We start from the raw sequence: 27,128 nt of genomic DNA, 5'->3' as shown, positions 1-27,128 counted from the left end.
AATAAGTTTATTTTGCCAGGTCGAAGTGGCATTTTAAAACAACACACACAGGCTGCAAAGGTAGGCCTGAGACTGGTTTAAAGGGCTACTTAAGTGGGTGGCACACAGTGGCAGCATTTAATTTACAGGCCCTGGGTAAAGTAGTGCCACTTCACTAGGGACTTACAAGTAAATTAAATATGCCAATGGTGGTAGTTAAGGTCTGTGTGAGGTTTGTCTGAGTTGAGCTGGAAGCAGTTGTTTCTCATCCATGATGCGACGTTACTCATTCAGTAGGCAAAATTGTTTTTGGTGATGCTGGATCTGTACGTTAGGGAGTGAATGAGGTGTGTCATTGGCGTACGAGACGGTGCTGATGCCGTGCGATCTTATGATGTCTGAGAAGAGTGCCATGTCTACGTTGAAGAGCGTTGGGCTGAGGGACACCCCTCATGGGACCCCACAGATGAGATTTTGGGGTTCTGAGGTTTTGGTTGGTAGTATCACATGTTGTGTTCTTTTCAGGAGGAAAATATCCACTGAAGGACTTGCCTGCAGTTGCCCAAGTGGTAAAGCCTTCTGGTGAGTGTGTTGTGTAATTAAATTGTATGCATAGTTTGTTGCTTTAATAAATAAAATCACGTAGTAAAATGCATGTGCTCTATCTAAAAGACTCCTACTCTAGAAATACTTTGGGTCTGTGAGCACTACATGCTCACACAGACTATGAGCAAACCGAAGCTTCCCGTGCAGTCTTTCCCACATGTAGAAATCGCAATCCAGCATGCACTGATAACTCGACTGCTATTAAACTGAGAAAAGCCCGCTCCAAACTTCTCAGCTGTTGACAGGCTTGGCTAGCAGAGGACACTGGTTAAATATAGCACAGGCGAGCTCAGCTGAACAAAGTCATTGCCCGGACAGTGTGTGAAGAACACGAAGAGAGGAAGAAACATAATCTGAGAATTAAACTGACGACTTCAAAAACACCGAGCGACAGCTGATTTAAAAAAACGCTTTTGAAGAAACGTCTGGGAGTGGGGCAGCCATGCAGTGACCTCCCGCAGCCGCGAGCCGTGGGCTCCTGTCAGCTGGGACAGCAGCGCATTTCTGTCCAGCTCTTTAGGGTTTCCTGACTGACTTCAGCTGCCGGTGGCATTAGGACGAGGACGCGTCTCTCTGTGCGCGTTTCTGGGGCGAACGTGCTTTGCGTCGCTAGTGCGCTTCCCGCAGGACTTGGGCTTGTGCTGTGGACAAAGTTCCTGGAACCTCTCAAGAACAGCCTGACAGGAAATTCTTTTCAGGCTCAAAATCGCAGTGAACTCTCAGGTAAGATTGGCCTTTCACCTCAGCCACGTGCATGCTTTCCTAGAGGGACTACTTTCGTTCTGCTGTCAAAAACCTCCTGTCTGTCTCTGACAGATGTGGCTTGCGGATGCTTTAAACATAAAAGCACACATAACAAATATTTATATAGTGCATCAACACAGAACACATTTTTTTTTCTCATACAAGAAGAGAAATTCGTTGTGCTTTCTCTTCTTTCTTAAACGGATGTTAGAGAGTCCAGAGAAACGAATTGTGTATCAGCTGTCTCTCACTGGCGTTACACGTTGAAAAGTTTTTTTTTCAATTGCACTTTAAACGAAGCCCGCTCACAGTGACTACACTGCAGGGTCTGAGGCCAGGTCTGGTGTCCAAACAAACACGGTCACCCATTGTGCATCACGTCTCACCGGGATCGATTGATCCCTTGACTCTTCTGTCATGGCGTCATTCTCAAACCCTTCCAACGCTTACCTCATCCCAGACGCTCCTGGCTTGCTCCCTGAACCTGCATGCAGCGCCTCTGTGAAAAGTGCTCTTTGCAGAACATTGTTGTGTGAGAGAATGCTTAGCGTGTCACTGCAGCCGAGCTGGTGTCTGTATCATTGTTAAACTCTGTTTTCAGACCAGAAATGGAAGAGCTCTCTGGGAGCGCTGGGACCTGGCTACCTGCACCCAAACACTAGTGGCTCACAAGTTTCATATCTGTATTGGTCAAAACTTACATGGGTTCCCATTGGTGGAAGTTGCAGTTGGTTGGTTACTCACAAATGTTGTTTTTTACTAGATCACGTAGTATATGGTATTGTGTGTTGGAAATTAAACTATGTATTAGTAGTGGCAACAACAAGGGATGTCTCATTTTGTAATTTATAACTAAAACTGAAGCTAATTCAGATCAAATGGCACATGTAACTGAGCCTCAGAGAACTGGAATTTTCCCATAGTTCTTCAGCGGATGTCCCAAAACCAATGTGCCCCAATTTGTCCATTTTCATTTTCCTTACCTTCTCCCAGCGTTCAGCACTTGGACCATGCGACCGTGCTTGCTACACAGGTCTTTGAGGTATCATGAACACAGCACTAAAATTGTTGGTTCTTGATCTCATGGTGTCGTGGCGTTCTTTAATTTCATGGCCTGTTTTCCCTATAGACCATTTCCACGGGTCGCATTGTCTCATTTTTGGTTACTCATACCTTATATATGCAAGTGACACACACATTTCCTTCTCCTTTCCTTCTCTTTCCCTCTCCTCCGTACTGAAATCTTAACTGTCTCATAGCCATTAAATACTGGGTTAGTCTCCATTCGGAAATTCACATTTCCTCAAAGAAATGAGGAAATAATTCCTTGCTTTGAAAGCCACCACTAGCCTCCTCAACTGTACCTCTTTTCCCTGCACAACTTGGCACTTTTCCTCCCCTGCAGGGACCTTAGAGATGCAATGTAATTGTAGGGGCCCTTCATTACATCCACCACTCCAGTTGTTCAACAGCATAAAAGTCTGCAAGCATCTTCCTTTCCATGCAACAAGTCCCTGATAAAAGCACTGGTTATGCTTTAGCTGGACTATTCACATTACAGCACCTCTGTCAACTGGACACAAGTTGCATCTCACCCCGCTCCTTATGCTCAGCCATCTCAACCCACCTCTCAACTATATCTGGAGGTGTACACTTCACCTTAGCATACCTGTCAATCTCTTGCCTTCAAAATAAAGGTGAGGCCAGGCATTTAATAGGGTGATGCCATTAACATCAACCGAATATTAACAGTGTTTGGAGGGTGGTATAGTTTTGTAAAGCAGCTGACTCCATTAAAGCCTATTGAGATTGTTTTTGTCAGGCAGGTGTATGGAAATAAAAAGTGGGTGACACCCACCAAATGTGAGTTAGTTTACAAGTAAGCTTTATAGTTCTTTTAAGATGTACCATCCACCCAAAGAACATTTATATTGAGGACTAAAACCACACCTCCTTGCGCTTGAAAAACTAAAACTGATGGCCCTGCCTGCGCCATTTCTCTACCCTTGGTTAGACACTACATCCCACACCCCACAGTGCCTGCCACTGAAACTCGAATTTATAAATCTTTGTCGGAGTGTCTGATATGTGTGTGCTATGTTCTGCCCTCTCGTGCATCTGACTAGCCTACTTCCTTGCATCATCAACTCTGCTTTAGGTAACCACTCCATTACCGTCTTAAAGAGCTGTACCAGTAAGAGGACTGCATAATCTCTTAACAATGTATTCTTGCTAAATACATTACACTGGACTCAGTAAAAGCTATTTGTATCTGGGGGACTGACAAAACAACCTCAGATAAGCTGCTGTAATCTAACCAAGAACAGCCAAACACCATTATTTATTTATTAAAGCTAACTGGCGTGGCCTAAAGCACTCTTTCCTGTTTAGGGTACAGCACAGAATGCCAGTGCGTGCTTTAGTGCAAGTGAATGTGATCAGCTCCATTAGGCAAGTTCATTGTTTTCCTTTAATGACAAAGTTATAGAGTCCCCAAGGTCATATCACACATGCCCTGCACACGAAAACAAGAACCATTCACAGAGTGTGGCACCGAAAAGTAAAGGAGCCCTATCAGGTATCTGCAAACTGAGAAGCAATGAGAAGAAGGCAAGCATACTCTGCAATGTGCTGTCAACATGTATTGTTTACACTGGACTGCTTGCTATTCATTGCCCCCGCATTAATAATGAGTCTGATGATGGGAGTTCAATGTTAGCTGAACTTAAGCGATGTAGTTTGCTAGTCGCTCACTGGATCAGAGAAACGAAGTAACCAACACCCTTGTGGGACATCCAGCTGACCAGTTACATATGGTGTCTGTTATGACCCTGTTTGGCATAAAATTATTTGGAAATTGGATTATACATGCCCAGCACAAGAAACAAGCATTGGCAAAGCCAATATGTCTCGACACTGCATGAGCTACTGTCAAATGTCTTTTAGCCATGTTGTAAAGTAGCTCCTCTGCTGTCCAGCATATCTGAAAGTCACAGAAAAAAGCACTATTACGAAAAAAGCACTATTTTGTGGCCAGCACTAGCGGGAGGGGTGGGACAAGGAACACTGGAGTATTACGTCCCATTGTCCAGTATCAGATCTTATAAAAAGGATGCAAGATATGCCGAATGTGTCACAACCATTTCATTTGGCAAGTAGCAACCTCTTAAAAGACTCAATGCAGACAATATTTCCTACACAAGATAACGGAGAAGGTGACCTATGTAGATTCTGACATGGATCAAGCCAATGGTAAATGGTACCAGATACGCCCGGTCACGCCTGACACTTTGCTCTTTCTGTATTTTCAGCCAACGGGGACTTTGAATGACGGTATTCCTAGCCAACAAGTGGAGAGGAGAACCTACAAATCCCAAAATGCAAAGTGCTCTTGTCTCAAAAGTCAAAGAGTATTGGAAAGTGACACGTGACCCTTTTTTATTGCTTCATTTAACAGCCAGAAAAGAAACATAGCCGAGCAGGTTTGAAAGTCCACAGCACCGACATTGTTGGTAATTTGCATGTTACGGGTACTAGTCTTGGCAGGTAGACTTAGAATTTAATTCTCGTGAGGATGATAAAACAAAGGCCATTATGGTGAGTAATATGGTAAACTGTCATTAAGCGCCAAGAGGCCATTCAATCCTGGTTTAGGCTGTACAAATGGAAGTGTCACATAAATAAACAGGTGGGCTGACAGGGCAAGATACCTGTTAATAAAACAATATAGTTAAATACTCTATAAATGATCCACAACTTTTCATATCAGTTCCAATTCCTGGTGAATTCCCTACAAGCGTGACATCCCCTCGAAAGAATGATCACTTAATATGTCACTGAAACAGGCTGAAAGGATGTTTGGTACCTGAGCTCAAGGACTGCCAGGCTGGGCAGGAGGTGGAGTGATTTTTTGCTTCTGTAAACAAACTTTGAGACAGAATCCAGCGGCTAACATTCAAATGGGCTTTCTCTCAATGAGAAAATTATCTCTTCCCCTGTCTCTCCTACCCCACAAACCAAGAGCCAGCCAGCAGAGTCGCTGTTCCCGTGTTTGTGTGGCTGGATCTATTAAAGAGAGGGAAGGTTGAAGTATCCGATACCGTAACACTGTGCCTGCTGGGCATGGCTGCAGCAGAAGGACCCAAGAGTAGAAAGGAGATGGAGAGGGAAAAAAGCCAAACATGAGTGAGGGAGGGGGGCTATTAAAGAAGAAATTGATGGGGGCAGGGGTTGAGAGGGAAAAGAAACAATAGGGATGGAGGACCAGTGGTAGGAGAAAAGAAACATCGGAAATGGGGGGCGGGTGAGAGGGGAAAGGAGGGACTAAAAACACAAGCACTCATATGGAGTCTTAAACACACAAAAAATGCTCCAAAAACGGGAGCAGTGGATGGACACAAGCTCTTGGTCCATGCTCTAGGGGAGGGACAAACACAAGAAGAGGTATGACGCTTGCACGCCATGACAAATGGGGATCGAGGAAATAAGAGTGATGTTAAAGCAAACAAATGGCAAGTCTGTGGGTGGGCTATAACTCACTAACTGTAAGCAAAATGTCTCAAAGAGACAGCACATGCGCTGTCTAACAGAGACCTACAAATGGAAATGCTACAAGTTAACAAATACCAATTGAAGCCACCAGATACTAATAAACAAAAACAAGTTCCAGAATGTAATTACAACCAACTTGAATTTTCTTGACAGCAGTGAGTTATTATTTGCAGCTGGTCATCTGTATTTCTACAAGGGAAACCACATTCCAGACTCTTGTCATGCGTAGTGCAGTGAACATCCACTTTATATTTCTCCATACTTAGAGGAACTGAGATAAATAGTGTTATTGTGAACACATCATGTGTCAAGTAGCATATCTGCATCTAAAATGTGTAGCTCATAGCTTTTGGTTTTGTTAACGCAGGATGTGAGTGTAGGTAGTGTTCACCGTAGCACTTGGTAGCACCCTGCACTGATACCATAAGTTTAGCTCCAACAGAGGCGGTAATCTTCTGCTTTTTGTACTAACAGAAATGGTAGGTGCAAGAACACCTAACAGAAGATGGGGTAAGAAGGGTGGAAGTTAGGACAAGGGACAGGCCCCGAGCCTGTGAAAAGGGAAAATTCTGCACTAATTAGGGGCTCAGAATAGCACCTCACAACAAAGGAGGAGAGCAGGGACTATACCATGTACAAGCAGGGGAGCTAGCAGAGCTCTTGCTCATGGGAGAGTAGAAAACAGGGTTGGATTGGGATCAAAAATTGCCCCGGGCAGCCTGAAACAAAACAGCCCACATTTGGGGACTGCGTCTTTTTTCAAAGCACTGCTTCAATGTTTTAAGTGTTATAAAAAGAAGGTGGGAGGGTATCTATAAAATAGGTATGTTTTCTTAACTTCACTAAGATAAAAAAAAAGCAAATGTTGCCAGGACTGTTTGTTAACTGATTAGTTCACAATGGTGAACCACATCTAAATATAAGGGAGGTCACTTCTTCTCATGCCCCCCTGTCCCTGCTCAATCTGCATACATTAATGGGCCAGCCCAGCTAGAGACTAGGAATGACTTCCCCACCCTGTTGGTAAAAGGGAGGTAATAGAGGCCCATTTGCCTATGGAAAGGCCGCTCAGGCCCCCACTGCCGCGGTGGCATGCATCTGAACTGTACAGACACAGTGCCAAAAAAGCGACCCACAGCTGGATCTCGGATGACGGCCCATCGCACATTGCCGGAATGCCCACCTTACCAATCCGGCCCTGGTAGAGAATCCTGCCCTGTGGACGCTAAGCAAGGGTGAAAGAGGTGACCAGGTACTCATGGCTTGAGCGATGCATTTATGGGTGGAAGATTACGATAATGCAGTGGTCACTGAGAAACCAATCCAAAAGAAGCTAGGCAAATAAGTAACACACGTTGCTGTTTCACTCCTAGTTGAGAAAAGCTAGGAACAATTTTTGCAAAAATATATGAGCGAAAATGCTTTTTTTCTTCATATTTTTTCAAAAGTGTACCCTATTCAAATATTCTCAAAGGGTGTGCATAGTCACGGCAGAGCAGCGATTTCTTGATGTAGTCACACTCTTAAATTGTGGGTTCACTAAGTGTGAAAAAAACAGTGGTGTTAGTGTACACAACTATATCTAACATGACCTTCACAGCATGTCAATGGCAGTCAGCCATCTCGTGAAAGAGAACAAGTACAGCCTCACTGTTAACTCTTTGAAGTTCATTTAACTCTGTTAATGTTTGGCCCATTCAATTGTTTTCTCCAGCAGGCCAGAGCGAGTTAAAAATAAACGCCTCTCTGGTATTTTGGCAGTCCCATACTCAGTTGTTGCATTCCTTGGGATCCACTGGCAAATTCCCCTTGGCAAATTCCGGGATGGGCCGGAGACCTAGAATTAGTCTTTTAAAAACAGGTGTCCAGAGATGCGCTCCTCCGTGTGAAGGACACCAAACAAATATGGCGTTTCTTGTAAGAGAAAACAGTATAAACCTTCACAGGTGATGGGGCTGAGGATTGAGCTTTTTATTCAGAGCGACCTCAGGAGTGACCACCAAGACCCTTTGGAGGGCATGAGAAAGAGATTGTTCAGGGGGGATTTGGAATTTTAAAAGTCATACATTTACTGATATTTTTGAACGATTTTTACCCAGTAAGAACACTGACATAGCTCTTGTTTGATTCTAAATGTGAAGGTATATTTGTAAACTGGTTGTTAAAGCTCAGGCCACACCCAAAGATTGTTGCAACAGTGCGGGACAAAATATGGAACAAGGGACAACGGGATTCACACTTTACGAAGGAGCAGATTAAGGAGCTCTACTGTACTGTCTGTTTCAACGCTGACACTGGCAAAAGACCTAGGAGCATATTACCAAGCGCCAGCGATACAATTATCAGCGCTTTAGCGTCCGTTGCTCGGGCGCCAAGTGGCGATAATTGTATCGCATTGTTTACAAGGACAGGCTAGCGCGTGTTTCCTTGACTTAGCTCCCGTTTTTCACACGCCTCGCAACGATAATGAGATGCAAAGTAGGCGTGGCTGTGAAAACAATATGGGAAAATATCGCGAAGGCAGCTTCGCGATATTAACAACGAGGCGTAGCGTTAATTAAAAATCGCGCTAACTCTGCCTTAACTCAGGCATACCCAACATGGGAGGTGGATTGTGGGGCTAAGGCCACAGGGCCTATCATCAAGCTCATCGGCGATTTCCATGGAACATCGCTGGAAAACCAGCGATGTTCCATAGAAAACCCGGCTATCGCTAAAATATTTATCGCCATAACGCTAAGCGTTGATGATGCAGCGCTAGCTTGGCGATATATTCCAGCGATAGCCGGCGATAATTAAAAGCGTGCTAAGCGCGCTCAGCAATAATTATCGCTGGGGCTTGATAATATGCCCCCTAGGTGCATAGTATAGCATTTTGACGGTGTGCCCGCTAGGGCTTGTGCGGTTCTGGGACAACACTGGAGAGGAAACACGTGATATGCGGGAGGTGTTAGGGTGTGGTTACTGTTGAGTATGGGTTAATGCGCAGTGTGCGAGTGTATGCTGAGGATTAAAGAAGTATTTGACTGCAGCTCCTCTGGCGTGTTTCATTGGCAAGCTTCAGGGCTGGGGCAGAACCTACACATAGCACACATTTTAAACTATATTTATAGGCTGCAGTGTAAGATATTTCAGATTCATCAAGGGGGCACCTAGTTATACGTCTGTCCTGCTGGTAACCTTCTCCTGCTTCCAGGCTGTGCTCCACGCACCGGAAGGCTCTGTGTAGTCACTAGTTCACAGTCTGTAGCGGTGGTAACTCAACAGCTGCTGTAAACTATTCTTCTTCAGAAAATTGCTGTGCCTCCCCAGTGGCGTAGTGAGAGGGAGCGGCCTCCCACCTACCCGCTCTTACCTGTGGCCGTCGCAGGGCGGCAAAGGTAGGAATCGTCATCACACACCCCACTCTTATATACGGCTGCTGCGAGCGGCAAACGCAGGAACCGCCACGGGCGGCAAAACGTCTAGCTACGCCACTGTGTCTCACCCCAAATATAGTAAATTCAAAGGCTTTACAAGTTTACAATATTTAAAGTCTCAAGTTATTAAATTTCACAAGTCCATGCTTGAGTAGTTCAATCAGCCCCGCCTTTTTCTGTGCATTCTGGTTCTTGTAGTCCTGATATTTGTATTTAATTCAGGGAGACAAATATCACAATGGAAAGAACATATTCTTGACAGGCTTGACCTACTCACATAGCAATATGGAAAGCTTTAGATTTCTGAGGTTTAACATCAAGATTGTTGTCTAAAATCTTATAATATCTTCCAAGTGCCGTTTAAAATCAATGCTGCAAAATTACCGGCATAAACCAGCCTTGCCTGTTGCAACTTTGTGTTTAGGAAAAGATTGGAAAATGTGAGCAAATCGTAGGACGTGCAACTTTGTTTGCCTGAGCTGGGAAAATGCTCTGTGTGGTCAAGCTAGAAAGGGAGGATACTCCCTTTCAAAAATAGGACTGAAATTCATTGTACTCAAAACACACAAATAGCAGTGAAAATTGAGACAACAGTTGTAAAGCTTGGGACTAAAAGTAGCTACCTGCTACTTCAAAAAGTGAGAAGCTCTCAGCATGACGAAAGCTGCTGTTTTAAGAACGGAAAACAAAAACTTGTCCTGTTTTTCTAACTGTACATTGACAGAAAAAGAGATATTTATGGCAACGTTTATTTTTTACAGTCTTCGGATAGTTCTGAAAAAGTTAGAATCTTTCTGCAAGTTTCCACTGTGCCTTTAAAAAAATCCGAACCTGTATTAAACTGGTTCTAATATCTTTTTGCGACAAATATCTAACAGCTTTTTTATGTGTTTCATTTTGAACTAGGGATATTTGGGCTTATTCACAACCCCCTTATGCTGCTGGTGCGTCATTTTTTCCCATATTAAAAGTGATGCATCGGCAGCACAAGGGGCTTGAAAATAAGCCCCTCTATTTTTATCTTCATGTTTGCAAAAATGCTCTCTCTTATAAATGAAAGAGCTACGCACCAAGTGGCATATTTATGAGCTGGTTTGCAGGGCGTTTGCACCACGCAACGTGGTACATGTGTGACGCAAACCTTAAAAGTGATTTATGAAGCCATGCAAGGATATTTTGCATGGCTCTGAGTACCTCCATAGAACTGGAGGTAAGCAAAGCAGCGCAAATCACTGCGTTGAGATACTCTGCCCTGGGAAGGGGTTCCATGGAAGTTGCGTGAGTTTTCCCACGTAACTTCTATGGTTTTTGACTCATTCACAGATTTACCAGAAGTGGTAGACCTGGGAATGTGCTAAAAAGATACACCTTCCCAGAGGAGACGTAACAAGAAGAAATATCTTTATTTCTCAATGTTCCTCCTCTTTCTATGTATGCTGCATTCTGCTGCACACATAGCTAGAGGAATATGCCTCTCAGGATTGTTTTTGTGCGGGAAGGTTTCACTTCCTGCACAAAAACAAACCCTGCATGCAACAGAGGCACCCTTGCACCATAGTGCAAGGGTGTATGCATTGGCACAAGGCTGCCAAAAGACTGCCAAAGCAAGAGAAAAGGCAGGAATGTGCTGTAGTTCCTTAAATATGGTGCATTCCTGACCTTTCCCTTAAGCTGACTCGCTGCGCTACATCGCGTGACATTCTTGGAAATAGGCCCCCAAGGATTTAAGAGGTTTGTGGGCAATGTGAAGGTGTGACCATGCATTATAAGAAATAAAGTAACCCCTGCCATGTATGATCAGCATATTGCAATTCACCTCAGAGTTCCATAACCCTTTGGCCTCGTTCCCTTATAATGTCCACCAGTCAGATTTCAGCTATCCAGGAGATCTCTAATGCCATGCACCCCATGCAGGTGGGCTTTCATCCAGGCAGATGAACTGAGTTCGTGCTTGCTGCTGTCCAGGGTGGTTGCTGCTGTATGTGTGATAGCAGTTTCCCAGCTCTAATTCTTCTCCATCTATCAGTGATCTTTGACCTCATTGGCCATTTCACCCTTACTTTCAGACTCTCTACTTTGGGAATATCGTATACATCTCTTCCATGGATCTCTTCTTTTCTATCTGGTTGAGCCCAGGCAGTCTCATTATTTCCTTATCCCCCCATCTTTTCACCATCTCATTTGCTGCTCTTTGAATATTCCAATGTTTTTGTTTAGTGCAAAGAGAATTCATCTAGCCATATCGATCCGCTCACTTGTATCATCTCAGTCGTGCGGATGACACCCAGACCCATTATCAGAGAAGGACCCGCAGCAGTGTCTAGCTGTTTGCAGCATAGTATGTCCACCATTGCCTCCTGAAGTATTAATAACTCTCTCATACTCAAATCCAACATGAGAGAGGCCATAATGGTAGGTGGCCACACCTCTATGCCCACTGTGTGTAAACTCTCTGGGGTGTAAAATATTTGGTGTAAAACATTTTAATGTATTAATCTGTGTCTGCTACTGAGTGAAACCTCACCCATTTGTGAGCAACAGTAATGTCATTATCGAGCCAGTTATGTTTCTACCTACATCAGCTTCTCATCTGGATTTTGCCCTTGCCTCCACTGGGTCTGATGCGCCTCAGACATTTGTTTATAGACTTTGGTTATAAAGCCTTGTGAAGTGTTGGAAGTAATAACATGCCGTAGTGCCTTCAGCGCAGGTTACTCATGGAGGAAAAAAAGGGGTGAAGACCTGGATAGATGGTCCCACTTTAAAATAAACAAATATATAAAAAGGAACATTTCCTCCTTCTCTTTGAATTGTACGAGTGTTATGAATTCCTTGTCAGCATGGAAGTCTCCTATTCTCGTTAACCCTGGATGCCTTAGCTGTTGTTTGGCCATCGGTTCTGGGGTAGCTATCAAACAGGGTTGTCAAACAAAAGAGATATAAGGTGAATATATTTTAGTCAATTCTGCCATTCACATCAATCTAGGCCAAGCAGAGCTAGTATTGGCTTCTATGCTGTCTTGTGCTGGGAATCGTGTAGAAATCTGCAATGCAACGCCGTGGCCACCTCTATTGCATATGATGGAAGCCTACTTTCTGTATAGTGCCATCGTGAGTATCTGACCTGGGCAGTGCTTAATTTGTAAAATTGGAAGTGCAGGTGCTCAAATGTTTGTCGAAGGCCGCACCTACTTTTCTCTGGCTCCAGCCACTGCCTCCACTGGCTCCACCCACTTACTCTATTAGCTTCATCCACAACTGGCACTGCGAAAAGTCAGATGTTAAACCCGATCTGAATTTTAGCAAGGGGGCCTTCCTCATAGTAAGGTTTTGATAGGTTCCCCTGCCCTGTGAACATTTTGAAAAAGATTAAATCAAACGTGCATTTAAAGCACAATTTTGGAATAAATGAACTAAAATCACTAACGCATTGAAAAGGGACAATTCCAGTGCTATATGTGCTGATTTGGGGAAAGGACAATACAGAGGTATGCCATTTTTAACAAAGTCCAGGCGTGCCACCCCCACAATTTTTTATATATCCCTAACCCTGTAAAGCATATTGAAGGTATGAAATATTGTTACAAGGAGCAAATTAAAATTGTGAAGAGAAAAAGATGAATAACAAAGAGAAATTTATTTTCTGCTAGAGCAGCAAAGAAGAGGAAGTTGTCTCTCGTATTCACAACTATTTATCCAAGGACAGTGATGCCATAGGACCCTCTGTGATATGTGATTTTGAACACCTAAGGGCCGATTCACAAAGGGCCTCCGCACTCTCGGCCCGGCAGTCGTGGTAGAGGGGCACACTCGTGGCGGGATCTCCCCACTGCAGTTACTCATTGCGGAGGTCCCACTACTAGTGTAGAGGCCCCCACCATGAGTCCAGGCACTGTTGACACACCTGCGGGGCCTCTGCCACGAGTGTGAAGGCCCTTTGTGAATCGACCCCCTAGTAAGTTAACTTTACTGAAGTATTGATCTTCTCATGTTTTGATGAATTTCTTAGTTTAAATATGCTTGTGAAATTTTGCTGCTAGAATTTAATGTAATGAAGAACCAGATGTAATTCAGCCTCCAGTCTTGTAATGAAACCATTTTGGACTGTAGGTCCCCATATGAAACAAATGATAACCATCATCACAGAACCTGGGCAAAGGACGGCCGTTACAATCAAAGTAGGAAAGCTAGAGTGTAACACTTGAATTGTGGGAAAAAACCAACTCTGTTAGGATAACTGTGCTAGCTGAGTTCACATCAGCCCTTGAAAGGAGCTTGTGAGAAACGACATTGAAAGCCCTGCACCAACTTTTTCTAGTCTATTGCCAATTTCCTACCGTCCATTCACCCACTCCTCACCCAAGAAGAGGTATGGTATAACTGTTGTCTTTACTATACATATCAAGATTTGAACTATGAACGTCTTGTGCAGATGCAATGTAATCTCCCTACAAAGCACACATTTGGAGAATACTAAAAAAAACTGAGTATTAAATTTAGCTCGGGCTGAGGTGCCTTATCTGTGAATTCCACTTCTGTTTCCGCTTGCCAAAAGAGAGGTTAAGCTGACTATTAAACCTCTTCTCCCTCTCTAGGCTTAGTTGTTGTTTTAAGAGTGCCCATTTATGCCTGAGTTTTACTCAGTGCTTAATTTGAGCTGGTGGTTTCCAGTGCTCAGCACCAGCACTTAATTATCAACATGGCACTTAATCATTAACATCGGAGCTTTCCATGAGCACCAGTTAAGGACACATTAATTTACGGGGAGATTAAGTGATTTGCCCAGAATCACAGGATGTTGAACTGACTGAGGAGACTTGAACCTGGTTCCCCAGCTCCGAAGTCTGCAGCACTGGCCATTAAGCGACATTCTCTGCCCACTTTCATGGTTAGCAGTTGCTTCTGTTTTACGTGGCGCTAGCAGGTGAAATTGGCTGGTGCAAGCTGCCTCCTGACGAGAGCCCTGGCACTTATTTTTTTTACAAATTAACCACTGATTTTATTAGAGTTGGGCGAGCCAAAAATTAACAGGGAGAGCCGAGCCAGAGCCGAGCTACTGGTCTGGCTCAGATCTTAAAGCCTGCGCACGAACTGAGCCCTGAAAAATATTTGCTATGTAAATCATAAAACAAACATTATGTAAACTATTATAAGGTCTCTTCAAAATTAAAAAAAAGTGTATTTCTTTACCATGTGGAAGCTTTGTCATTAATAGTCAGATTATAGAACTGCACTGAGAAGTACTTATTAAAAGTGATAGTTTCTAAACATAAACCATTAGTGAACTAAGGACAAGACAACTGACATGTAAACCCTGTACATAACCCAGATTATTTTAGAACAGCATTAGAGTTTTATTACATCAAACAGAATAGGTTGTTGTAAAACTGGTATCCTGAACTCAACGTTTGAAAGAGCTTTCATGCACGGTTATGAAGTAAAAAAAAAATGTTTTGGTAAAATAAAATATTTGCCTATGGTCACACAATTTAAGCTGGTAGCTGCAATTTACCAAGGTTTTCCGGTTTTACTTTGTACAAATCAGGCAGTAAATGGGTATCCATTTGTCTTTCCTATATTAAGGCTTTGTTTTCACCTTTCTGCAGCTTTTATATAGCGTGAACTTGGCACACTTTACATGAGCATCAGTTACATTACACAAGGTCACATTCATTGTTTATAGGCAATGAGGATATTAAACGCTTTGCCCAAAATCACAGGATGTTGAGTGGACCCCGAGACTCCAACGGGGTTCTCCAGCTACAAAGTTTTCACATCCTGGGTAGGGGGCAAGCAGAAGCCATATGAAAAAGCTCGGCTCGAGGTTCCAATAGGACCACGAGTTGAGACAGGACCATGCTTCAGGCTCGACCTTGGCTCGAGCTTAAAGTGGCTCGTCCACCTCTACAATTTTTACTCACCACTTCAAGGGCAGACCTGTTCTAAGTGTCTGCATTAGGGCGCAAGGAACCCAACCCGTGCTGCATCACAGGGCCCAAACAGCGAACACTGCATTAGCTGCCACCCAAGCAGCCGTAGAAGTAGAACCAAAGAATCTATGAGTGCATGGGTGGGTATAATGAATGTGCAAATAAGTTTGTCTGTTTGGTCAGTCCACAGATCCTTTAACACTATCCCACTAATGTATTTACATTGTAAACGTTGTACACAGCAAAATATCGCCGCTTTCCAGTTATCTATTGGTACCTGTCAGTCTCATTGGGAATATTCCACCTTCTGTTTAGTGCCGACTATGTCCTGTACATTTTCCACTGGGGATAATGTGTATTTCTCAATAGTGCAGCGGCACCACCCAAAGGTCGAAGAGGACAGACAAGTTCAAGGAGCTTGAAGTACTCCTGTGCCCGGTAATAGGCAGCTGCGTTTGTTCCATGTACCTCAGCTTACCTCTGCCCAGCTGCTAATAACTGTTGAACGGATGACTCGCGGTGGAGTGGGGTGGGGTGCGCACATGCGGGTATGCTGGGGCGAGGCAAGTTGAAAAAAATCTGCACACGCTGCAGCACAGCCCCTGCCCCTGCCCCTGGAAGAACCAAAATCCAGCGCAATGACTCCGTGTCCCACGGCCCGCCCACCGGGCACCGGCGGCAACACTCAACAAAAGGGTGCCATCAATAAACATTTAATGATTTTTCACTCGGGACTGGAGATGGTCATTAGAACATCACTCTGCGGCTGCTCCGAGTTAAACGTAATTAAACACATCAATGCAATATCCATTATGTCACCACCAAGTGCAGCAGATGGGTGTCGAGTGTAGACCCGGCCCTGATAAGAAAGTACCAATTACTAAGCACCGGAAAGCACCGGCACAAATTAAGCACTGGGCCTGGGCCTCCCAGCAGGAAAGCTCCACATTTGGGATTGCAATTCCCCTTCTGGAGTATGCAAGTGTCAGCTTTTGCCAATTAATTTATGGATGTTGATCTGCCCATATGAATTTTAATAACAACTTTCTAATTGTTTCAAAGAACACTCTTGTCAATAGAGTGGTACGTTAATAAATAAGTAGAACCATTTGGGAAGGAATAGCATTTTTAGGTCGAAGCCTACCAGACAGCACAACTGTATGGTTTGCTTACGACTTTTTGTGAGCATTTGAAAAGCTTCCCTTAGAATGCATTCCACCCATTGCTAACCATTTGGATTTGTGGTTTGTAACTCACATTTGATTGCTTTCTGTATGCTGGCTTTTTAGGTCAAGCCTGGACATTGCGTGTGCTGCTCTGCGAGGCATTCTGAATTCAGGTATAGACTTGAAGCTCCGCCCACTCTCCGCCCATATATTCATTAGCTTGTGTCATTGTCCACTGTAAAGTGTGGCTTTTCATTGGTCAATAGGCTTAGTAGTCCCTTCTTAGTACAGCATTGTCTCATTTTGTAACCTCCCATGAAGACACCCCAAGTTACATGTGTTGTTACTCAGCAGGCTTTAATAACAGCCTCCGAGCAGTATTTTCTCAAATAGGTTTGTCCTGCCTGCAACACGCTCTCTCCTAATGCTTTTTTTTCAGTGTTTAAGGCATGGGTGCGAAACGCATTTGCAATGCCTTAAGTCTCGCATTTGCAAGAGTTTAAGATATCGGCATTGTAAATGACAATGCCTTTTATTTATCTGTTTTAAAAACAAAACATAAATAAAAGGCATTGTCATTTACAATGCCAATAGTTTAAACTCTCGTAAATGCGGGATCTATTGCATTGCAAATGCTTGTTTTGCTTTAGGCTTTCCAGCATCAGTTTGTCCCTTCCAAGAGTATCTCTTGTTTACTGTATCCTTCCAAGTACTCGTTTTCTGTAAACAGGCCTTTAAATCTATAAATAGATGGCTAAGCGTACCAATATAATCATTTTGCAGTCCAAACAATGAAACTAAAGTGCTAGTAAATGCTAAAGTGAGGTTGCATACATATAAAACTCTTATCTGGCAAATGATCGGGAAGGAAATGGATAGTTGTTTGGCGGGATGAGCATGTTGGTAAAGTCTTATTGATATATCACTAGTGGGTGCTAAAGTGACAATGCTTACAACTTGCAGAGACTAAAGTGATAATGCTTATTTGTATTATATCATTTCCAGTAGGCGACCATCAAGGTGATTGTGTATTTTTCCCAATGGTTTTTACCTTTGAACTGAAGCTTGCTATTAATTTGACATATCACACGTTTAGTTGTGTGTGCTAGGTATTAAGTGCTGCATTGAGGGCTTGTCTGCATGTTTGTATCCTATTCTACTTGAAAACCCCTCTTAACAGCTCTCTGAATTCAAGCATCAGAGTGGGACAGATACATAGGATGTGAATCATAGTTTCTTTCCCAGAGTCACACAATATGCAAGAGTCACTGTAGATGGTTTTTGTTCAAGGGAGTTTGACATCCAGAGTTGAATCGACTCCTAACAGTAGGCACATAAACGTAAGCTTTATATGAAATGAATACCCTTGATCGAAATAGGGCTGTGGCTTGAGCTGAGTATAGGAATTTGTTAGACCTGGAACTTTTGGCATGTTTTTTCTCTGTCTCTTTTGCTTCTCACCTCCTGTTTTTGACTTTGTGCTGCATTTCGTTTTCACTGGTTTTAGAGCTCTGGGCACTTTACCACTGCTGATCAGTGCTAACGTGAACATGCTCCCTGTGTAAATTGTGACTGTGATTGGTTATCCATGATTGTCATATTTCATTTACTGGTAAGACCATAGTAAGGTGCACTGTGTGTGCCTGTAATTCAAATGTTACTAGTGGGCCTGCACTGCTTATTGTGCCACCCACATGAGTAGCCCTGGAACCATGCTTCAGGCCTGCCACTGCAGTGTTTGTGAGTGCATTTTTAAACTGCCATGTCGACCTGGCTAGTGCATCCACTTGCCAGGCCCAAACCTTCCCTTTTCTCTATGTAAAGCACCCTTACGGTAGGCCCAAGGTTGCCCCATGGGCAAGGTGCAGAGTATGTGAAAGGTAGGACATGTACTGGTGTGATTTACATGTCCTGATAGTAAAATACTGACGATTTCGGTTTTCACTTTTGCAAGGACTATCCCCCCCATGGAGCTGCCTTGTAACCTCTTTTTAAAAAAAAAAGAATTTTATTGAGTTTTCCCAAACAGTGTGCCAGAAATCCAATGTTACATACAATAGTCTCTTGCAAGAGACCTAACCATCATAGGACATGTCAGGAGAAACCGATTCTTCAACATTTTCTCCCTAACTCCCCCGCCCAACACCCTCTCTACCCCCACCCCCCCTTGTCAGTGTGCCCGCGTCAACCCCCCTCTAACTGAGGCATTTAATGCCCCGTATATCAAGAAAACCTAACTCAAAGCAATGGGAAGAACACTATCATTGTTCGCAGAGGACAGGAGGCTCCGCGCTGCCACCCATGCACGCTCCACGCTCCCACCCTAACCACTCAACACTGCTCAATATATTGTGCAGACGCTGATTCCTCCCTGAGAGTACTTAAGTGGCCTCACCCTGGTCAGTCTCCCCAATGGCCCCAGAGGGCCCCACCGCAGTCCCCACACTCTGGTCCATGTCTACAGGAGCCCCGTCCTCCTCATCTAGCTCCTCCGGAGAGCGAAGCCCCTCTACTAAAGCTCCCCACGCCCGTGCGGCATCCAGCGCCTTGTCATTAGAAGCACGCCTGGCCAATTGTAGACGAAGCGTCCCTTCACTCCCTGCCCAGGACAAGCAACTCGCCTTCCACCTCCGAAAGCTCGGGCCAGCCCTTGCCTTCCAATGCATGGTGAGCTCCCTCTTCGCCATTATCAGCCCCAAATCATAAAATTTGCTTGTAATTTTAGTACTGGGGGTGTGCGGAAACCAAAGCAAAAGGCAAGTTCCCATTTCCACTTCCAGCTCACGTTCAGTCACTTGATTCAGACACGTCACCACATCTGCCCAATAAGAGCCTAATCCCACGCAGGACCAGAACATATGACCGAAATCAGCCCCCTCCGCATTGCACCGGGGACACGGCGATCGGGATCCTCCAAAATACCGCAAACTTTTTACCGGAGTTAAGTAAGCTCTGTGGAGAGTGTAAAATTGGACCAATTGAAACCTAGCATTGCGCGTGCCCTTCCAGGCTCGCCGCAACAGCTGCGACCACGTCGTCTCAGGAATGGGCCTACCAAGATCTCCCTCCCATTTCCCCCTCAAGACATCCAGGGGTGGAAGCCTCTCCGTGGACAGCCGCCTATAGAGACAGGTGATGGCCTTAAATGTACCCGCCGCCATAGTGACGTATTGACACCCCAAGGACGTTGGGGGTTCCGATAGCCCCATCTTCTAATGTTTCTGAATCCCGGACACCAAGGCGATGTGAAGAAGATAATCCCCCCCTCGGCAGATCAAAAGCCCTCTACAGCTCCTGGAATGGCAACAAAACTCCATCCCTATACAAGTCCCCAATCTTGTGGACCCCACACTCTTCCCAGCCCGCCAATGCTGACCAATCCCCGCCATGGGGGAGGGCCGTACACATGCCCAAAGGAATTTCCGGGGCATATGGGACCACGAAGCCTGCCCGCTGCCTTGTAACCTCTTACAAGTATAGCTTCCAATTGGGAAGAGATAGAGATTAGGAGTTTGGGGTCCCTGAAATCACAATTTTAAAATACATCTTTTAGTGAAGGTTGTTTTCAAATTCTGTGTTTGAAAATGCTACTTTTAGAAAGTGGGCATTTTCTTGCTTTACCATTCTGTGCCTCTGCCTGCCTGTAGAATCCAAGTCTGGTTTAGACAGACAGTTGGGCTGTTTGTGCATTCACTCTACACAGTCACACAAAGGGATCTGAGGTGTGTCCTGCATATCCTGATGGCCCATCACCAGACCGATGGGTCTTCCCGAGCTAGAGTGGTTGGAGGGGTTGTCACTGATACCTGAATAGGGCTGTGTCTGTCCTTACACAAAGCTATCTCCACTCCCTGTAGTGTGTCTGGAGCCAGGTCAGGGAAAGGCAGGGTCTTGTGCATTACAAAGACTTTCCTTTAAAATTTGCGTACTTCAAAGGCAGAAATTAGTATAAGTACTGGAGCTGTGACACCATAACTTCAGAACACTTCTGGACTAAGAGGACATTCTGCCATAAGAAGAGCTGGAGAAGCTGTCAGGAGAGTCTAACACTTTACGGTGTTCTTTGCTGTGTTGGCCTGATGCTTCCTGCTTCTGTCTTGGGCAGTGAAAAGACTGGACTTTTCTTTCTGAATCCTGCTTGCCAAGGTTCTCCAAGTACTTGTGTGTGCGTGCCTCCTGTTAAGAAGTCTAAGGGCCATCAAATACTTCATCTGCAGCCCATAAACTCCTCTGCTGGGAGTTCTGAGCTGCCAGGTTGCATCAATTCCAGTTCTGGGCCCTTGGAGGTGGCTGCTGCAAAGAAGCCCAAAAATCCACACACCAACCTTCAGCACCAGTTTTGCCTGAAGCAGCAATGCTGTGTAGCTGAAAAAACAATGCATCGCAGTGCGGCCGAAGATTCAATGCAGCGCCTGCCATGCGGCAGAAAGGTCGCAGAGTCCCGAGCAACGTGTCTCCGACGTCCAAGGCACCCGCTCCGACTCTGACCAAGGCATTGTTCTGCGGCTAAAGAAATCGACACATCGCCTGCTTAATGGCTGGAAAATTGACGCAGCACCTGTTTCGCCTCTGCCGCATCGACTCAGCGTGTACAGATTTTCGTTGCATCGCACCTGTGTGCCAAGTTTTTCATCAAAGTAGCCCAGCAGTAAGGAACCGAGGTCAGGCAGCACCTCCCCTTATAGTAAGGAATCGACGCATCATCTCCCCTGTCAGTAAGGCATTGACACATCACCTCCCCCTGTGCTGCAGTAAGGAATCATCACCTCCCCTGGCAGTAAGGAATTGACGCATCACTTCCACTGTGCCTGTTTTCGTCTTTGATTTTGTTACATTCCAGGTACTTTGTAATAACTGTGATGCATCCATAGTTTCCTATGGACTGGACTATTTTGAAACTTTTAAAAGTGATATCTTTGCTTGTGTATGTTGGATTTTTGTTGTTTTATTCAGATAAGTATTGGTATTTTTTCTAATCTGGTGTGGTGTCCTTTTGTAGTATTTTCACTTTGTTACTGTGTGTTTATGTAGAAATGCTTTACACATTGCTTCTGAGATAAGCCTAGCAGCTCGTTCCAAGCTACCAAGGGGGTGAGCAGGGGTTATCTAAGCGGTGTAATCCCCTTTCCCTGACTAGAATAAAGGTCCCTACTTGGACAGGGTGCAAACCACTGCCAATTAGCGACCCCATTTCTTTCAGAATTAATGAACAGCCATGAAGGAGTTCTCTTTGCTCTACTTGCTTTGTCCTCATGCTGAGAGTGCTTGGACAGTGTCTTGTAGTGCCAGGCCAAAACACGTTATGGTACCACACACAATAAATGATTTGCACTCAGTCCCAGCTGCGTTGGAGCCTTGTTTGGAGTGGACATTGGATAATATATATATGTGGTGGTCACCCCTGGGCCGAGATTATTGAATATGGGGTGGCAGGCCACACGACCTCTCTACCTGAGCCATCACAGGCCCCAGGGAGTACACCCCTGGGGTTGAAATGTATCAAAAAGGGGAAGGGAACTGAGTGTCCCCCCTCCCGGAGCCTCTGAAGGCCACGAGTACCCCATCCGCTGGGGCCTCCAAACTAATTAAAATGGAGGGAGGGTCCTGCTGTCCCCCCCCATTAGCTATTAATGGCCCTGTAGACCCCAACCCTTGGGCCGGTGCACTAGCTATGTCTCTGGAGCCCACACACGGGACATAGTGGTTTCCCTGCCTGCACCAGTGCTCCCGCTTGGTGGGAGCATTTTCTTTATCTCCCGCTATGGGGGAAGATACACAGAGACTGCTCCTAGTGAGCGGGAGCTTTAAAAAGGCTCCCACTAGCTGGGAGCAGATTTTTGATCTGTTTCCCTGTCGGCACTGCTCCAGCCAGGTAAAAAGATCAAAAAATAGCTCCTGCCCAGAGGGAGCAGCATGAGTAGCTGCTCCCTGGGGGCGGAGGCAATGTGGCTTCTGCTGCATGCGGTGAGCTGGCGGGGGCTGCGGGGGCTCTGAGGTTCCCCCTGCGGCCCCCAATGTATGTATGGTGAGCTTCCTGAAAGGGCACCAGGGCATCCACCTTTAATAATGCAGGCCCTGGGGATGGGGTCCCCGGGGCCTAACTAGACTTAGGGAGGTCGACCACATGGCCCCTCTCCCCATTGATTAAAAATAAAACTGCCCTGGGGGATAGGGTCCCCAGGGCCTAACAAGGCTCAAGGAGGGGGGACATGCTGTTGCCCTCCCTTTTAATAAAAAAAAGGACCTGGGGCATGGGGTCCCCAGGGCTGAATAAGGCTGAGGGACCCCCTTCTGTTTAAGGAAAAAAGGCACTGTGGGAAGGGGTTCCCATGGCCTAATAAGGCTAGGGTCGGGGGCCACTTGCCCCCTCCCCTTGAAAAAGCATAGATCCCTGGGGGATGGCATCCTCAGGGCCTAATGAGGCTCGGTGAGGAGGGCCGCTAGGCCTCTCTCCCCTAAAAAAAAGTGGCCCCTGGGCATGGGGTCCTTAGGGCCTAATAAGGCTTCAGGAAGGGGGCTACATGACTCCATCTCCTTTATTAACATAAAAACCCTGGGAGATTGGGGCATGAAGAGACTTGGGAGGTGGGCTCCCCATTAAAGAGGGATTTAAATTAGAATTCTTTATGTCCCAAACTCAATATTCCTACCTGCTCCCAATTGAAAGTTGTGACTTATAAATGTAATAAGGTAACCCAGTGTTATCCTATGGTAATGGTAGGCATTGCAGTAGCGAAAAACAAATGTGAAAGTGTTTCACAATAAGGACTTTTAAAATGAAAAGTACATGCCCAACTTTTTATATACACTTCACCCTGGCCTATGGGTTGTTTAGGGCCTACCCTAGGGGTGACTTATATATATTAAAGTAATGTATAAGCGTGGCAAAAGGTTTCTTAATGGCAGTTTAAAACTGCACACTCAGGCTGCAATGGCAGATCTGAAACATGTTTGAGTACATGAAGTACCACTTTATGAGAGACTTACAAGTAAATTAAGTGTTCCAACAGGGTGCAAGCCGATGTTACCATGTTTTAGAGAGAGCACAAGCACTTTAGCACTGGTTAGCAGAGGTAAAGTGTGCAGAAACCTAAAATCTAAACACAAACGGGTTCAGAAAACAGGCAAAACGTTTGTGGATAACTCAGTAGAAAGGGCCAAGTCCAACACACGGCCATTATGCCTTTATGTAAAGATATGTGCAAAGCTGAGTACCTTTGTGACAGAAAGATATTAATCACTATTAAGAATTCACAATATTTACACATATTTCATTTGCATTACTCAGGAGTTCTCATCACCCAAGTCAATGTCCAAAGAGTTTATGTCATCCTTGGAACAATACGAAAAGCGTATACAATTCTGTGATCACAAAGTAGCATACAATTCGCAAATACCAACCCAGTGAGTGCCAAGGATTTTATCAACGGGCTCCCACTGTCACTGTGTTCCTTAGAGGTTGAACCCTAATAAGTGTTTACATGCCCATGGTGGTGCCTTTGAAATATGCCAGCAACGTGAGGCGCGTTATTGTAGGAGTCGGAGCTGTCTCACACTGTGTAAGGTTGTTGTCCATATCAACTTACAGAACATTTGTGACCATGATGCACTTATTCACTGTTATATGTGCACACTGCTTGGGATTCTACATACTCTCCAGGGCCTCATACTGTATCGGGTTGTGGAATCCTCATGACATGATCCACACACTTATATCAAAATGTGCACATGTACAAGATAAAAACATGCCTGGCACTTATACACACAAAGCACTCACTAAGGTGGACCCCTTTGTGAGCCAAAACCACTTCTTGCCAGTAGCTGACAATGCCAGTTCTCTGACAACATGGTCGCCACAGCTTCCTGTGCACTCTTTCCTCCGCACACGGCGCATAGTCCTTGTTCAGGCTTGGCCGCAAGTATGCCAAACACTGTCAGAATTAGTTTAACTTGTCAAATTAAATAGCTACTCGATTACCCACTACATAATTGTAATATCAAAATGATTTATTATTTATCATAGTCAGATAAGCCAATTTATTCTAGTCAGATAAGCTAATTTCATTCTTCAGCTAGAATCCGACGTACCTTTCACATGCCTCACTCACCCACTATTTCATAAAGTAGTGATGCAAAGCACACCATCTCAAAATGGCACACACCTACAAGCTGCCTGCACTAAAGGTATTAGAGCTCATGCTTTCTCCATCCAGCCCCATGGTGCTTGATGCAGCAGGTTAGCAGGCCTGCTGTCTATGGACCACCCAGATGTAACTGCACAACATCCTCTGGCCAGGTGTGGCCAAAGAGGTCTAAATAAAAAGGAATGGAACGCTCGGGGTCACACTCTGACACAGCCACTGCATGTCAGAATGCGTAGTGTGTTCGAGGCATCTGGGGTCAGCGAGGTGCTGGAGAAGGTACATAACACTGGCAACAAGGGTGGGCCAAGCCTGTGCACCCTGTCTTGCAGTTTATCTTGATACCGCCAGCACTACCACAGCTGACGAGTCGATACCGGCACCGTCGCATAGTAGAGAGGTCTTCTGCAGCTGGCACCCCCTCCCTCCAGATGAAACGGAGGTCAAGTGTGGCAGGTGCGCACCTTCCTCCACCAGCATGTGCTGAGTGCTCTTGTGAGTAATGGGCCAATCAAGGCCCGTCCCGTTACACTGCAACACGTGCTTCCTGACAGCTTCAAGATGAGTGAGGAGGGTCACACAACACCTTGCCATCCCCAAGCACTCTGCCTGCCCCCACAGCAACACGACAAGAAAGGAAAAAAAACATTTAAAATGATAGAGCCAAAATATACAATAATCAGGATATTATTGTGCAAATACCCACAGCAGAAGGGAGGTGAAACAACCTACCCTGCTTCTCACAGACAAATACCTCTTAGTTACCAGGAAAAGGCCGCAGGATCCCACGGTACGAAGCATCCACCGGTGGACCTCAAACCGCTAAGCCGCCAAACTAAAGCCCTGAGACACGCCCAGCATGGGGGATGAAGATCAACCATGCCAGCTAAACCCCACACAACACGCCCCCACAGGAGTGTTGCCACCATTTAGTGAACTGGCTGATCCCGCAACTGCATCTATGTGGTGGAAACTATGGCTTGGGCATCTGGAGAACTACTTTGTTGCCTCAAGGGAGACAGATGCTCCCTTTAAAAGATCACTATTCCTCCACTAGAAATGTACAAGTTGTTCAAACACCTGCCTAATACAGGACCAAACAGACTATGACGCAGCTCAATGCCCACTTTGATCCCCAGTTAAACCCCGACTATGAAAGGTTTAAACTATGTCAAGCTTGCCAACAAGAAGGTGAATCCATTGATACTTTTTACGCTAGGCTACATGAACTAGCGAGCACCTGGACAGCAGACGACCAGCTTAACTCATACAAGGATGTAGAAGCAAAACCCTGCGAGGTCTAATCCTAATCCTGCGCCAACCTAACATCAGCCTCAACGACATCCTGATCCTAGTGCGATCACACAATTTGTCCGCAGCCCGTATTCACAAAATGGATTTAGCATTCACACAGTTTCCAGAAAAGCCAGCATGCGTCAAAATGGAACGAGCTGATGCTATCTGGACCAAGAGCCGAGGTGACATGACCAAAGGAGGAAGGATCCAGTCTCTAAGCTGAGGTACAGATCCTGCAGCTATGAAGAACACCTGCTCAATGAGTGCCCGGCACAAAGCTGCACCTGCTTGAATTCCAGAATCCAGAACCACTTTGCGACAGTTTGTAGGAAGAAATTCAGAAGCAAAGGCCCCAGAGACAATAGACCACCAACAAAAACGGTGCGCCAGCTATCTCTCACACACCTGTCATGTCAAAGTGATGCAAAAACCCCAGCTACACAGAACCGCTGCCTGGAAAATTCCTTCCCGGAAGAAGATGAAGAAGAGGAAACATTCTCATATCATTCATGAGGGAACAGAAGCACCACAGGAGGCCACAGCCCACATGTGTCATCCAAACAGCAGGTTCAGAAGTGAAAGCAATAATTGACACAGGAGCCTCTGTCAACATAATGGGAGTGCAACAATACAACCCCATGAGATCCAAGCCCCTCCTAGTACAGTCTCACACCAAAATATTGACAGATGGGAGTCAGGCGCTGCTACCCCTCTGCGGACGAATGTCAGTGCCGGTACAATACGAAGATCAGGAAGTCTCGACGACATTCCACGTCATTGACCAAGAAGCAGACACGCTCATCGGCAGCCACACAGCAGAGGACCTTGGCCTTGTGTCCTTCGGACCAGAATATAATTTCACACCAAATCGATAAACTGCAGGACCGGTTTCCAGAACTATTCTGCGGGCTCGGCTGCCTCAAACATCCTCCAGTGAAGTTACACATCGATCCACCGCCGTGTCCCGTTCAATCTATGTGCTTTGCTGGAAATGGAGCTCTAGAGACTGGAGGAACAAGGTGTGATAGAAAAAGTCTCGGGCCCACCCCCTGGGTCTCCCCGATGATCATTGCAGAAAAACCCAAACAACTTGGAATAATCCACCTATGCATTGACATGTGACAGCTGAACTGTTCCATCAAATGGGAACGGCACAATACTCCCACCATGGACATAATTGTGGCGAATGTTAATGCCTCCTACTGATTCTCGAAACTGGACCTCAACTCCAGGTATCACCAGTTACTATTGGCAGAGGAGAGCCGGTACATCACCACATTCAGCACACACCTGGAC

General features: G+C 45.3%; 1 protein-coding gene across 3 annotated transcripts in view; it reads left to right on the top strand.

Moving 5' to 3' along the window:
• The window catches only part of FILIP1 (filamin A interacting protein 1), a 776,040-nt gene that overhangs the window by 167,781 nt on the left and 581,131 nt on the right, over window positions 1-27,128 (top strand). For 2 of the 3 annotated variants that reach the window (XM_085610969.1, XM_085610967.1), the window contains exon 1: window positions 812-1,308. The exons of the other annotated variant lie outside the window; for it this stretch is intronic. The gene's annotated coding sequence lies outside the window, so the exon portion shown is untranslated. Of the gene's footprint in view, window positions 1-811; window positions 1,309-27,128 lie in introns of those variants that run through there. 3 annotated transcript variants of the gene reach the window in all.

This window comes from Triturus cristatus, chromosome 6 (genome assembly GCF_964204655.1).
Source record: "Triturus cristatus chromosome 6, aTriCri1.1, whole genome shotgun sequence".
In the NCBI taxonomy this organism is placed as follows: Eukaryota; Metazoa; Chordata; class Amphibia; order Caudata; family Salamandridae; genus Triturus; species Triturus cristatus.
Note: the sequence above shows the minus strand (reverse complement) of the source record. Positions and strands in the feature narration are given on the sequence as shown.